General features: G+C 38.9%; 1 protein-coding gene across 8 annotated transcripts in view; it reads right to left on the minus strand.

The window, feature by feature from the left end:
- The window catches only part of PALM2AKAP2 (PALM2 and AKAP2 fusion), a 313,924-nt gene that overhangs the window by 105,148 nt on the left and 194,198 nt on the right, over positions 1-14,578 (minus strand). The window lies entirely within an intron of this gene.

Consider the following 14,578-nt stretch of genomic DNA (forward strand, 5'->3'; position numbering starts at 1 on the left):
GTGGAACTCTCTCCCCAGGGACATCAGGTTGGCCTCCTCCCTCTTGTCCTTTAGAAGACAACTGAAGACTTGGCTTTGGGACCAGGCGTTCCATTAGTGCAGGCAGGCCTGTAGGGGGGGGGGTTCAACCCCCCCCCCGAAATTTTTTTCAGGTTAAAAAAAAACCTGGTTTACTCATGAATTTTAACTGGTTAACCAAATCCCCATGCTAAGTCTATGAGACGCAAAAAATTAAGAGTCCCTCCAGAACTGCAAGCACTCTCTCAAGCAAATATTGACAATTTATTCACACTGTCATTACTTGCAGCAATAGCAGATGTAGGGAAGCAACCAAGCTGGGGGGGGGGGGGGTGTTGAATGCTCCTATTAAGGAGGCCAGACTTGGTGGAGGAGGTTGAGGGGGGAGGAGCTGCAGGCTATTGAAGGGTGCTCTGCCCCCTGCTGTGCTCTTTGCTTCAGCGTGAGCTAGGAGGCAGGTTTAACCCCCCTCCCCGGAAATTTTCAATTCTCTCCCAAAAAAGATTCTGCCTATGGCCCTGAGTGCAGAGGTCCTCAAACTTTTTAAACAGAGGGCCAGGTTACAGTCCCTCAAACTGTTGGAAGGCCGGATTATAATTTGAAAAAAACATGAATGAATTCCTATGCACACTGCACATCTCTTATTTGTAGTGCAAAAAATCCACTTAAAACAATACAATAATTAAAATGAAGAACAATTTTAACAAATATAAACTTATTAGTATTTTAATGGGCTTTCTTTTGGCTGATGAGATAAGATTATTGTTGTGTGCTTTCAAGTCGTTTCACACTTAGGTTGACACTGAGCGTGGGCCAGGTAAATGACCTTAGAGGGCCATATCCGGCCCTTGGGCCTTAGTTTGAGGACCCCTGGATTAGTGGATAGCGGCAATTGGAAAGAAGACTTGGACACCGCAACACTGAATTAACCCCAGACTTGGATTTGGTTTTAACTGGCATGACTAATCTATTGTTTTAATGAATTGTTTTTAATGTTTTAATGTATTCCTGACTATGTTTTTGATGATAGCATCGTATGGTCAGTGTTTTTAGACTGGGTTAAGGTCTGATTTACCATTTAGCCCAAGATGATTACACTAGCAATTGGTTCAAGCTTAACTCTTTAAAAAAAGCCTCGTCTATTGGCCTTTCTTCATCCCTCTTATAGCATCTGAGTTATGACATAGCACTGAAATCTGTTAAGATTGTTGGACATTGCCTTCTGTGAGCTGTGCTCTCGCTCATATGTTTCTTGTTTCCTAAGTGCCCTGACTCTATGCTGGGCCTCTCCATGATAGTGTGGGATTTTATTCTGCTGCGTGGAAGGGACCCTAGACACACACTGGGTTTGAAGCCTTGCCTTAGGGCCCTTCCACACAGCCTCATAACCCAGAATATCAAGACAGAAAATCCCACAATATCTGCTTTGAACTGGGGCCCCTTCCACACAGCTGAATAAAATCCCACATTTCCTGCTTTGAACTGGATCCTATGGCAATGTGGACTCAGATAACCCAGCGCAAAGCAGATATTGTGGGATTTTCTGCCTTGATATTCTGGTTGATACAACTCTGTGGAAGGGGCCTGAGTTATCTCAGTCCACCCTGCCATATGTTCCAGTTCAAAGCAGAAAATGTGGGATTTTATTCAGCTGTGTGGAAGGGGCCTCGTTCAAAGGCAGGTGGATGCCTTTCTGGGAAAGACATTCTCAAGGTTCCTTGTGGTTGAAGCTTAGGAAGTAGCCTCAGAAAGGGAGTCTCAAGAGACACTGAATTCTATAGTGAGAATACTCTGTCACAGGTGTTAAACTCATTATCGTTGAAGGCCATATCAACCTTGTTATAGTTGCCTTCAAAGGGCTATTGGATCCATGGACAGAGAAACCATGGACACAGAGAGCCAACTCTCTCTCTCTATGCACACACACACACATATATACACATATACATATATACACAGAGTCCTCAGTGGGTTAAACTGCTGAGCTGATGAACTTACTAACGGAATGGTTAGCAGTTCAAATCCAGGGAGCGGGGTGAGCTCTCACTGTTAGCCCCAGCTTCTGCCAACCTAGTAGTTCAAAAACATGCAAATGTGAGTACATCAATCGGTACTGCTTTGGTGGGAAGGCAACAGTGCTCTGTGCAGTCATGCTGGCCACTGTGGCATAGAGACAAAATTGGAAACCTGTCATCATGAAAGTCTCTAAGCCAGGCAATAAGCCCTTGGAGAGTCCAAAAATTCAAGCTACCGAGTCAATAAAAGAGGTGACTTCATCAAAAACAGGTGTTTTGTAAAGCTGATGGTTCTTAACCGGTCATTGCACACAACACAAATTATTTGGATTGCAACAGCAATAACACGTAACATTGTGGCTAGCGAAGCCTGTTTCCCTCTGGCTACTGTGGGGATTACAGATAAAATCAAATGAAATATGGTGTAGGAGAAGCAGATGATGTCATAGTCTCTACTAGTCAAAAAGTCCTGGGGCATGAGCCCTGTCAGCCCTGCCCTCATTACATTGCTGCGTGCTATGAGTATAACAGTGGCAACACTAGACTTGGCGTCACCCAGTGTGGTGTCACTCTCAAGGACCTCATCCTATGCTAGTCCAGATAACAATATTGTAGCTATAATGCCAGACAATTTGACAAAAACAACATCATAGACAACAATAGTGTATACAAGTATCACATGCAGGTAAAACCGCATGATCCAAAGCACCATTGCAATTTGGTAATACTGAGCTCTAACTAGAGTGCATGCACATTATTTAGAAAGTTCAAAAAGTAAATTAAGAGAGTTTAGCCTTGTAGGTATAGCTGGGCTTACAAAGTGGCCCCTGGATGTTTCCTGCTCTTGTCATATAGGAATGCATATGCTTACATTACCATTAAAAATACATTACAAGTGTACCCTTAAATAAATAAATAAATAAGCATGACCTTTACTGTCTAAAAAACCTTTAGGGAAAAGGGGGAAGTCAAATGCCACTTATTTGCAAGGAATTCTGTTCCTTATTCCATTGCACTACAGGTTCAGATCAGTTTGCCATAATACAGAGTGTTTCAACAAGATGAACCTGATTTGAAATTGCTATATGTTTGCAACCACAAACCATCCATAAATGAAACCCTTACCACATGAAAGGGTGTTGCATTGAGTTACAAATGTTTACTGCATGATGCCTCTCCCTTAGCCTCAGTAATTCTCCCAATAGCTACCCCAAACACAAGGCTTATTGGGATATTCTCCATTTGTAGAGTTTGTTTTTTTTAGATTTGTATCTGGCTCAAAGTTGTTAGTAAAACTTGATAACTCATTAATTTTTTGTGTAAGTTTTTGTGTAATTGTAACATATTGCCATCATAAAATATACTGCTTTGAAACTGGATTCATCATTTCACCTGTACTGTACTTCATATTTTCATATGTCTATTTTTGTGTGTTCAAAGAACTCCAGAAACAACAGTGATGCAACCCACACCTGTTTAGTAGGGCTGGGCGGTTTCGTTTCGTTAATTTGTAATTCGTTAATAATTCGTTAATTTTTTCAATTACAAAACGATAACGAACCATTCTGGAGCAATTATTAAAAAAAAAGAATTTTCAAAAACGTTTTGCAAATGCTTCGTATTTCGATATTGTATTCGTTTCGTTATTGTTTTGAGGTCGTTTCGTTATTATTTCCGCATGTCTGGGCCAGTTTTATGGTTTAATTAGTGAAAAAAAATTATAATATCACACCAACAGTCAACAACAGAGGGAAAGGGAAGCTTCAGAAGGTTTTGGAGGTTTTTTAGCGTATTTCGCGGTCGCGTCCGCCATTAACGAATCGATTCGTTATTGTTTCGGAAATCGATTCGTTAATTTTTTACCATTTACAAAATTTCGTAAATATCGAACTTTTTAAAAGGAAAATTTGGTAATTATTTTAAATATCGAAACAAAAAAACCCCCCAAATACAAATCGATTTTAGAAACAAATTTTTCCGTTGTTACCCAGGCCTACTGTTTAGTCCACCAAGCAAAGGTTACTGCATTATATGTCTTCAGGACTGCATTTATTTATCAGACAGCATGCCAACACCTTAAATCAAGAAGTAGTTTTCTAAGATATATAAACACAAAGTTTAAAAAACCTAATTTCAAAGCCCTATGTGGAGTGGCTTAAAGAGCTGAGCATGTTTAGCCTGCAGAAGAGAAGACTGAGAGGAGACATGATAACCATTTATAAATACGTGAGGGGAAGTCATAAGGAGGAAGCTTGTTTTCTGCTGCCCTGGAAACTAGGACGCGGAACAGTGGCTTCAAACTACATATAGGAAAGGAGATTCCACCTGAACATTAGGAAGAATTTCCTAACTGTAAGAACTGTTCAGTAGTGGAATTCTCTGCCCCAGAGTGTGATGGTGGCACCTTCTTTGGAGGCTTTTGAGCAGAATCTGGATGGCCATCTGTTGGGGGTGCTTTGAACGTGATTGTCCTGCTTCTTGGCCGGGGTTGGACTGGATGGCCCACAAGGTCTCTCCCAACTCTATGATTCTACTATTCTATACAGATAACCGGAGGAGTACCTCAGCAAGTGAGAGTCCAAAAGTGGCAGGCTAAAACTCAGAACCTCAAGCCATGGCTGATACCAAATGAGAGACTACCCCTTGGGCACACAGAAGACAGCGTGACTTGGAAGGTGCTCTGGCACCATGAGATGCAGAGCCAGCCTTAAGAAATGGGGCCACAAAGTGGAGTCCACGACATGCGAGTGTGGGAAAGACCAAACCACAGACCACTTACTACAATGCAGTCTGAGCCCTGCCACATGCACAATGGAGAACTTTCTCACAGCGACACCAGAGGCACTCCAAGTGGCCAGTTACTGGTCAAAGGACATTTAATATAATGCCAATTTTTAACTTTGTGTTTTTTAAATACATTACAACTGTACACTTGGTTCATTTACAATACGATAAATACTATAATAAAGTACTTTGTGATGGGGGAAAACAAAAGCTCAATGAAGTCACATTTCCAAAATAATTCAGGTTTATTTACATACTTATTTACTGCTTCTCACCCCAAAGGGGACTCAGAGAGGCCTTACAATAGACAATAATTTAATGCCACATAAAACAAACCTATAATAAAGTAAACATATGCATTAAAAACTGGAAATTAAAAAAAATATAAACATTCAAATCAATTATGGGATGATTTTTATTTTGATGTGGGATATATTAACCCTTTCTAGTTAGTTACTTATAAAAGGGACATTTAAAGGTTTTTAGGAACATTTTTAGTAACAGAATTTTCCAATTTCTTATAAATTCTAATGTGATTTTCTTTTGAACAATGCTGAGGGTTTTGTACTACTACACATTTGTAAACATGTTGTTTTGGGGAGAGTCTTAATGACTTAACTTGAAGATGTCTCTTTACAAACTTTAAAACTTTACCTTGCCATGCTCTGATCATGAGAGCACTGCACTCTTCTTACCCAGGGCATTGTACCAAGTCTGCAGCTGTGCTATTTCAAGTTAGTTTTAACACCACAGCTCACTAATCTCAGGTATTATGGATTCAACTTCAAAACTATACTAGCAAAATTAATTGTGGATCAGTGGGAAAATGAGGTGTAGGTGATATTGCAACATTTTCTATATCTGTACTTCCAAGGAGAGTTCATAAATGCAGACAACCATGTTGCTTTATATCAAATTTTTTAAGGAGCTTCCGGTGGCGCAATGGGTTAAACCTTTGTGCCGGCAGGACTGCTGACTGAAAGGTCAGAGGTTCAGATCTGCGGAGTGGGATGAGCTCCCATCTCTCCATTCCAGCTTCTCATGCAGAGACAAGAGAGAAGCCTCCCACCGGATGGTAAAACATCCGGGCCTCCTCTGGGCAACTTCTTTGCAGATGGTCAATTCTCTCACATCAGAAGCAAGTTGCAATTTCTCAAGTCACTCCAGACATGAAAAAAAAATCTCCACTAGGATTGTGGCTTTCTTTTTCTTTTTCTTTTGTAAAGCCAGTGGTTCTGAATTACCCCTGAAGACCAAATCACTCCCAAATACTTTGGATTCCAACAGGGATTGGTCATATGAATATTTTGGTGTTGGAAACGCTTGTTTCCCCCTAGTTAGTGTGAGAATTGCATCTTAGATCAGAGGGGGAAATGGAAGTCTGAAGGAGGAGGTGGCAGATTACATCATTGCTACTAATAATCGAAAACTCATGGCAGATCAAGCCTGCAAGCAATGGTAGAAATTGAGTAAGAATTCCTTCCTCCCACAACTCTATCCTTTCTTTTCTCTCTTCGCAATTTTTGCATTTCTATGGAACTTTTCATGTCTAATACAGAATCAGATGAAGTCTTTCTCTATTTGTCGGACTCGTCTACAATGAAAAAAATATGTTTGGTATTGCATTTCCAGGTTCACATTAACCCTTCAGTGAACTTGTTGATGCACACACCCCACACATCATAGTAAGACTGCAATTTCCTCCTTCCTCAGCTGCTTTGCTTTTAGGGACTGGTCCACATTTCCAATCCTTCACCTTGTTTTTCGCCACATGGCCATGGTTGCTTTATTTTTGTTTTAATGCTCACTGAGCATGCATATTTTCTGTTAAGCAGGGGAGCACAAATGCTGATATACTGATATACAAGTATTTATTACTTTACTGGAGCCCCTGGTGGCACAATGGGTTAAAGGTTCAAATACAGGGAGAGTGTGGATGAGCTCCCCCTGTCAGCTCCAGCTCCCCATGCGGGGACATGAGAGAAGCCTCCCACAAGGATGGTAGAACATCAAAACATCCGGGCGTCCTCTGGGCAACGTCCTTGCAGAGGCCCAATTCTCTCACCAGAAGTGACTTGCAAGTTCTCAAGTCGCTCCTGACATGAAATAATAATAATAATAATAATAATAATAATAATTTACTTACTTTGTTTTTACCCTGCCTTTCTCCTGACTCAAGGCAGCTAAAAATAAATGACTCAGTGCACAGGGAAACAATGTAAATGCATGTTAATATAAATATAAACATTAAAATACAATTAAAACCTTTGTGTAATTGAAACCAGTGACCATAAAATATTAAAATACAGTCAAACTCCACACCCAAAATTCCGGTCACATCATCCCCAGCAGCCCGCCTCATCAGTTTATAAATCTAACTGCACATATAAAAGTTATTGAAAAATAAATAAAAATCAACCCAAGAAACTATCTTAGAAAAACAGAAAACAAAAACAGAAAACTGCAACATTCCCATAGCTGTCACCATTGTTATCAAAAGTTATAAAAAATGACAATTTAAAAACAGGAATAAAGAGAGCCCTTAGTACTGATATCAAATCTCTGCAAGTTCTATTATATACAATGGTGTAGTAACCTAGTGTCCTTGTATCAAATGGCAATGTCAAGGTTTGGTTTTTGGATTCCACCTCCACTTCTATTTTTGAGCTATGGATGATTTAAATCCACGGATGCCAAATCCATAGACACGGAGAAATGGCTGCTCATTAAATACACTGGCCCACAAAAACATACAGATGACTTACATATTATCCAGCTCTTAAATTGCTATCCAAGTCATTAATTCTGCTTCAGCACTTAATGTACACAGCCTACACTGACTTGATGCTGAGCCAACCCATTTCCAAGCAACCACTTGTTCCAAGCCAGTTTGTATCAAACTAGTTTCACCAAAAGCTGTGCTCTATTTTTAGATTTGAAATTGTATTTAATTTGGTTTTACTGTAAGCCTCTTTGAGTCTCTTTTACAGACAGGGAAAGTGGGAAAATAATAATAATAATAATAATAATAATAATAATAATAATAATAATAACAATAATTTAGGTCCATGCCTAAATTTCGGTTTGGAATGTAATATCGTGCATTGCCCTGAGTATTCTTCAGTAAATGAATGGTTATTGGCTTTCCTGTTAGTGAAGTGGTGCTCTTGGTTTTATTCCAGATTTTAAGACTTATCCAAGGTGCCAAACCTTATCAGGATAAATTCAGCACATTGGATAGTTCCTTTAAAATCTGGAACAAAACTTAGAAAGAATTTACCCATGATATGTAAACCATTGCCTCCTCTAGCTTCAGTTGTTATATCTCTTCCTGTAATTTCTGACATATAGCAGCTTCATCACGGGATTTTCTTTGCAAACTTTCTGTTTGCCCTTCTTGCACCCTTGCACTGGAGCACCCTTTCACCCAGCACCACAACAGAGTGCAGTGATCCAATATAAGAATGTTTATTAAGAAAAGAATATAAAAAGAGACAAATCCACCAACGTCAGTACAGATATAAAATGCAATTCTCAAAAGAAGCTAGAGTTCAGTAGTAGTAATCTAAAAATGCCAGGATAGAACACAAGCCAAGAAAATCCAAAACCACAAAAGTAATCCAAATGTATATCCATGAACATGAAAGTAGGAACTTCTCCAAGGAAAATTCACCAAAGAAACATAGGCATAAAAGAGGGACATGAAACAGGAATCTTAGCAATACAGGAACCATGAACTTGGAATCATGAACAGGAATCATGAACTAGAATTATGAACAGGAGACTGATCCTCTGTAACAACACTGTCTCCTCTGAAAGGTCTCAAAAACCAAACCACTTAATTTAAACCCTCTGAGACACCCATGACATCATGCCTGACACATTTGGACTTCAAAAGTCTTATCTCAGGTCCTCTGGGAATATCTCGTTTGCTGGCTTTTCACTCCCTGCATTCTCAGGTTTAATCTATTCTCCCTGGAAAACTCCACAGATTCCCAAGGGCTTTTCTCAAGGGAACTAGTACTTTCCCTTTCCCTTATTGCCTGGGAATGAGTCGAAGAATCCAAAACATCAGCCTCAACTGCCTGCAATTCTCTCCAATCACGCACAGATTCCTCAGTTTGAAAGCAATCATTCCCCTCATCCTCTGAACATTCAGAAAAATCCACTGATGTTTGCCAGACTACAACAGCCCTTTTCATGGACAAACAGGGATTCAAATCCTGTTCTCCAGAGTCACAGTACAATGCTCAAACCAGTACAAAAAGCAAACTGGCCTACATTTATCACCAATCCCAGCTAAAACATACTTAACAAATCAATTACTGTAGTAAATCGACATTTGGGTAAATTTCATTGATTCAGTAGGTCTATCCTAGCCAGGACTATCAATTACATTTAACCCACTGGATCCAGTCTCTCTTTTGCAATGATCAGTTTTGAGTTTTGTATTGATTTCTCCCAGTAGCAAAGAGAATAATTTGTCCATTAAATGAGCAATATCACAGCCGCTGCAATCTGAGAGTGCAGTCGCCCTGATCACTAGCTTAAACACTGGCTTCAGAATTGTCTTTTTTTCTCTTGATGAAGAGAATACAAAGCCTGGGTGTTCATCTTCCAGATTGGAAGCCTGCAGAGCAGCGATATACAAAGGGTTCCTGGTGAGTTTCAAGCAAAGAAAGAAACAATGGTCACAGTCTTCCACATTACATAGTCTGGCAATCACTGTTGTAGAGATCTCTGAAAAGTCAGACACCTCCCTTGTAATAAACATTATACACCAAGGTTTCAGTCTTTTAACAATTTTTTTGCCCATTTACAGAAGTCAGCAGAACTGTGGATTACAACCCAAGTCACAAGATGAATATCAGCATCTCTGCTATATCTCAGCATCCTTAATGAAGGTTATACTGAGCAAAACATGCCTTTGGTACAGCTGAGTAGGCACCTCCCAATGCTGGAAAAGCTGCCTAATTAATAGGCATAAATAACACTTCAACTTCTTGACCTTTTTGTAAATTTATCAAAACTGCCTCTTTTCCCATGGAGCTACTTGTTGAGGTTGCTTCTTCTTCTGGCCCACACAACATAGCAAGTTAAACCAGTTCACTGGTTTTCTTGGTTCAGACAGCAAGGATGTATTTAATTAATACTAATTAGGTACAAAATTATGAATATGCCACAGAGGAAATCAGGTACTGTTTCATCATGTACGTTTTAGCAAGACTTGCTCATTGCCTTTAATTTGCAAGTTAAAATAGTCGCAAGGGCAGGGAAATATCTCACAGTATCTTAAATATTTTTCAATAAAAGTACATTTTCAGTAGTAGGGTCCTTTTTAACATATATGAATGACTGTATTTTTAACTAGTTGTTTTATAATGCTTATTGCTTATTATTTGTTTACTTGTTTTCGGGTTTATTTGGTTGTTTATATTGATTTGATGTGGTATTCTTTGCTTATTTTATTTCATGTGTATTTTATTGTAAGGTAATGGTACTCCATGCAGTCATGCCAGCCACATGACCTTGGAGGTGTCTATGGACAACGCCAGCTCTTTGGCTTAGAAATGGAGATGAGTACCACACCCCAGAGTCAGACATGACTGGACTTAATGTCAGGGGACAACCTTTATCTTTTTTAAATTTATGTTGTGAGCCGCCCTGAGTCACTTTGGGAAAATGTGGTAGGGTACAACTATAATAATAATAATAATAATAATAATAATAATAATAATAATAATAATAATAAAAATAATAATAATAGTAATTTCATGCTCTTGTGTGTACATTTTTAAAAGTACATGCAAGAAATAGAATAGCCTTGTTTTAAGTCAATGCATGAGTGGATTCAGCTTTGTCTTCTAAAATGTAAGAGAAAATCCATCATTTTATTACAGATGTTAAAATTCTAAAATATTGAAATAATGTACAATATATACTGCTACCAACAAAAAAATCTCAAGTGCAAAATGTCTACTTGCAGAACCGCTTCCATCAGTGAAACTAAAAGGATGTAATATCTCTTCTCCAGTAAATCTTAGAAAAATCCTCAAGAAAGCTGGAAATTCTGCTGGATTCTTTTTTCTTGGGGGAAGGAAGTTCTGGTGAACTGCAGCACTAATGTGATGTTGGACATTAGTGTGCACGTATCAATTTGAGAAGGAGAATGTTTATGTATACAAGCAATAAACATTAACATTATGTATACAAGCAATAAACAACAAACATTGTTAGAGGCCCTGGTGGCACAGCAGATTAAACTACTGAGCTGCTGAACTTGCTGACCAAAAGGTTGGTGGTTCAAATCTGGGGAGTGGGGTGAGCTCCCGCTGTTAGCCCCAGCTTCTGCTCACCTATCAGTTTGAAACATGCAAATGTAAGTAGATCAATAGGTATTGCTTCTGTGGGAAGATAATGGCATTCCATGCAGTCATGCTGGCCACATGACTTTGGAGGTGTCTACGGACAACGCTGGCTCTTTGGCTTAGAAATGGAGATGAGTACCCCCCCCCCCCCCCCAGAGTCAAACACAACAAGACAATGTCAGGGGGAACCTTTATCTTTACTTTACAAGCAAACATGTCTCAGTGAATACAGTTAATATTATCCTAAATGAAGAATATTGAAAATTGTAACTTTAGAAGATATCGGTGTCATCTTCCTTTGTATCCTTTTCCATTTTAAATCATACTATCCAAAGTTAATAAGGGATTAGACAAAAAAAAAACCTAGCAAATCCATACACACACACACACACAAAATTGGTGACTGCACATTTTGTTTTGTTTTGGAAGAGGTCTTTTTGCATTCTTTCCCCCCATCTTTATTTATGTTGTGAGCTGCTCACTTTGGGGGGATGGGGTGGGGTACAAATAAAATTATTATTATTTGAAACACAACAAGATGAGTCAACAGCAGACAAGATCACTCTGCTGGCTGTTGTATTGGATCATACGTCGGACACTTCCCAAGTGTCTAGGACTGTGTGATGTATCGACAAATAATGTGTGCAGATCCCATTAAGGTGGCCTTTTGCAGCTGACAGATAGTCATTTTATTATTATTTGGGAATGACTGACCAGTTTGGTTGTGAACAGTTAAGGCCCTTTCTTATATATTGTAAGCTCTCTTTTTTCAACTGCTAGCTTTCAAAATGGGATGAAAACACTTTTGGAAATATTTATATGTAAAGGAAACTGTATTCTTTGTGCATTTCATGAAAGTCTAATGGATCTAGTAGGCAATCCATCAGTCACACAGCAGAGCTGGGGAAAATGTGAAGGTCACCTTCATATGAGTTTTAAATTGTAACATAGGAATACTTAATATTAAAGGCAAATAGTGCAATCTGATAATAAATAGTCTACAAGGCAGGAGATTCTACTACAAAACCAATTAATTTATGAATATGTTGTCTGGAGATTTGTGGGTTCTGTCAATGGAATTGTCATTTCCAACTGTGATATCTACCATCCAGATCTATGCTTTTCTTTTTGAATTGTTGCAAGGTTCAGTGAACTTTCAAGGAAATAAATATATGTACTTAGAAGAGTGGTTTTACTGACAAAGTGCAATATTTTACCAGGTTGTTTTTTTTTGGGGGGGGGGGTGACTATTGATTAGGAGGACACTTAATAAATGCCTTCAGAATGTCACATGGTCTGGTTTTAGTGATCACTAAGGGTCCTTCCATATAGCCATATAACCCAGAATATCAAGGCAGAAAATCCCACAATATCCGCTTTGAACTGAGTTATCTGAATCCACACTGTCATATATTCCAGTTCAAAGCAGAAAATGTGGGATTTTATTCAGCTTTGTGGAAGGGACCTGAAGTACTAAAAATCCACTTTTGTGTGACAGATGTCATCCTGCTCCTATAGGGTAAAGCACACACGCACACATCTAGACAATGTCTCATCAGAGATCGGAAAAGAGGGTTCTGCTCATGCGACTTGTCTCTTTGTTGTCACTCTGCATTGACTATTTAAACACGTAGCCTGAGAGAGGCAACAGCAGTTCTGCTTATTAAGGAAAGATATGTCCCAAACCTTACAAGTTAAAAGGAAAAAGAAACAAAGGGGATCCTTCAAAGAGCTGCCATCTTATTTATGCCTTTCTTTGACATATGCATGAAGGCCTTTGGACAGGTGGTCACTAGAAAAGCCACTGTAGAAAAGGCTTAGTTTTGCAGTTGTTGTAAGGGAAATTTCAATGCCCCCCTTTGTTTCCTCCCCTTATTAGATGTATCTTATTAGGCAAAAATCTAGGAGTTTTTTCCCCCCCCGACCACATCGATGTTTTATCTTTACATGCATTCAACCCAAAGGGTTAGGGATTAGTTCGGGATTTTACCCAAAGTGGATCGCTTTGTGCAATCTCATGTTGAAACATATCTGTCATTTGCTTCCTGGGAGAATGAGCAAAGGGAGATTGATGGCAGCAAAAGTAAAATAGTTCCAATTGAGGCAAAAGGATCCTGACTTCACACACACACAGAAAGTTTAAACCAGAGGAAAGACCTTGGAGTTGGGATGGGTGGCTTGTGAAAATACAGACTCATAATGTTGTATCCATTCTAGGGATTACTGAAAGAAGAACTGAAAAATGGATTTAAACTAAGGATGGGGTAAATGTGGTCCATGGGCTTGTGGTGCCTGGACCCCACTCTTGCACCCACAAAAGCCCTTCCAGTTTCCCCAAACTCAAATTTTTCAAAAAGGCACATTTTAACACCATTATCAGTATTGAGAGGAACACTGAAATGTTCTCTAGGCAATAGGGCGTCCATTCTCTGGCTAAAAGGAGAGAAAGGACAGCTATCATTTTATTTCTTCTTGATTTCTGTAGTCCTGTTATACACACTCTTTTTCACTCACTGTAGCAGGAGATGGCAAACTCACCTCTCAATATTCCTTGCCTAAGAAAACACTATGAAGTTCATGAGGTCACCATAAGCTGAGAGGCAACCTGAAAGCACATTCTGATACACAGTACACTTGGAATAAGGGCTCATAGGCACATTGCTGAAAATGAAATTGGAAGCCATGCTTCTTGTATGCTCTTCAGTCTCTAGAAACAGACTGAATTTCAGAAGCTTTCTCTAAATATGTAAAAAAAATAATAATCTTAAACCAGAAATATACATCCAGTGTGCAGTGCCTTTTTCACATGTACATATGAATGCACAAATGGACATGTATACACACAAAACCTCACATTTGGCATGCCTTTTCTGGTTTATTTTTTCTCCTGCTAAACTTGCTGGGTTTTTTCTATTTGAACTATCAAAAAATAAGAAGAGTGAGGGAGTAATACTATCTAAATCAGTGGTTCCCAACCGTTTTTTAAAACAAGGGACCACTTTCCAACATTACTACCAAAAGGGTTATGAATCAGTTTTGGGTCAACTTCATTGGTATAGTTTTAAATGGTTTTATATGGATTTTTATTATGTGATTTAACTGTTTTTAACTGATATGTATGTATACATGTTGTGGCATTTAATTGTTGCCTATCTGTACGCCGCCCTGAGTCGCCTTCAGGCTGAAAAGGCAGGATAAAAATGTGGTAAATAAATAAAATAAACTTTAGATTTGGTTTAGTTATTTGGGGTGCTGATTAAGGAAATTGCATTGGATAGACCACATCAGCTCTAGTTTCTGATATAGAACATATGCTATCCAGTAGTTGCCATCTGCTTGCCCACAGAAAACCATATTTAATAAGCCTTGGCACTATAAGAAGTTTTCGTGAGA

Source organism: Anolis sagrei, chromosome 2 (assembly GCF_037176765.1).
Source record: "Anolis sagrei isolate rAnoSag1 chromosome 2, rAnoSag1.mat, whole genome shotgun sequence".
Lineage (NCBI taxonomy): Eukaryota > Metazoa > Chordata > Lepidosauria > Squamata > Dactyloidae > Anolis > Anolis sagrei.